The sequence below is a fragment of the Gossypium raimondii genome, chromosome 12, assembly GCF_025698545.1.
Source record: "Gossypium raimondii isolate GPD5lz chromosome 12, ASM2569854v1, whole genome shotgun sequence".
NCBI lineage: Eukaryota > Viridiplantae > Streptophyta > Magnoliopsida > Malvales > Malvaceae > Gossypium > Gossypium raimondii.
The window spans coordinates 3,107,637-3,109,310 of NC_068576.1; positions in this window are offsets into that span (position 1 = coordinate 3,107,637).

Below are 1,674 nucleotides of genomic sequence, written 5' to 3' on the forward strand. Positions count from 1 at the left end.
GAGCTTTACCTTCTTGGAAGAGTCCCGGACTACGCTGCGAATCTGGAAGAAGCCGAAAGAAAGACAGGGGAAATGTGTTGAGAAGAAATGAACGGTTACAAGGAAAAAGAAGCTGTATTGCAAAATTCAAAGGAGTGGCAGACAAGGCTTCATTGGAAATTCGGAAACGTCTCTCTGAAGTAATGAATAGAAGATTTTGAAAAGACGGAAATGGATTTTTTCTGATTGGGCAAGATATGTTAGCATTTAGTAGGTTCTGGAAGTTTTACAGACTGTTTTTTATTCTTATTCTTTAATTTCCTTTTAAGAGTTGGCCCACGGTTTTGACTTGTCTTCGGGCCAGAACTTGCTTTAGTTTACCCTGGACTTTTTATATTTTTTCTTCATTTTAAGTTATAAAGCCCAATCTGAATTTGTTTCAAAAAAAAAAAAAAGAACTTATAAAATATAGTTTGCGCATGATTTTATATGTTTTATTTTGAATTTATTTAATAATATATTTATTAATTTAAAATACATATTGTTACTAATTAAATGATTATTGATGTAATTTATATATTAAGTAATTAGACAAAATAAATTGACATTGAATTACGAGTCAAAATTTCATCTATGAAGTCTCTATTACTTTAATACTTCAATTAGTATTTATCAAAAATAAATTTTAATTTATTTATAAAATATATTGATTTGGATTTGGATTTTAACATATAAGTTATTAGTATATTACTAATATATTGATATTATATTTATATATAATGTTCATCTCACATACTATATTTTGATTTTCAGTTTTTTATAATTTTTTAGAATAAGACTCATAATTTAAGTACAGATCTTCACAATTTACCTAAAAGAAGAAATCCGAATTTGGCAGGGAGAAGGCAAAATGGCTTAACAAAGGGAAGCCCAACTTAAGCCTGCAAAGATGGCTTTAATCCACACCAATATTATAATATTAGGGGTTGAAGTAGATTTAGACCCAGAGGTTAAATACTAGATTATGAAATGGAGAGGAGAAAAAAAGTAAAAACATATATATTTAAAAGGGTATACTTGATGGTATTTTTTTTTTAATTTTATAAACAGAGTTAAAAGTTTGTCACACTACTTATAAAATCTAAAAACTCTAATTGGTTATACTACCAAATAGTCTCACATACTAAAAAGGATTGTATGAAACTGTGATCCTAAATCATCCATATCCCTTTCCAATAGAAGAATGACAAATCAGATTTTTCCTCTTAATTTTCAGATTTTTCCTCCTGAAAAATTCAATTCCACCTAAAAATACTAAAAATCAAAAGGAAAAAAATCTGATTTTTCCACTCGCCTATCTAAAAGGGATAGGGATGATGTGGAATCTCAGCTTCATACAATCCATTCTCATTGAATGGATTGGGATGACCCCTTTTTATGGAGCCAATCACATGAAGAAGACAATGTTCTAATAGAATTTAATTGTTTCATTTGATTATTTACAAGAACTTAAACTTTTTTTTATTTATTATTTATCTCTTATTAATTTAATTAATTAAAGACAAAATAATCATTTAATATTATCACTTAATTATTTTGTTTTAATTAGTAATAATATAAAATTTTTAATATATATTTTAATTAATTTAAATTAATTAAAAAGTAATTATGACATAGATATGATATCATCACTTT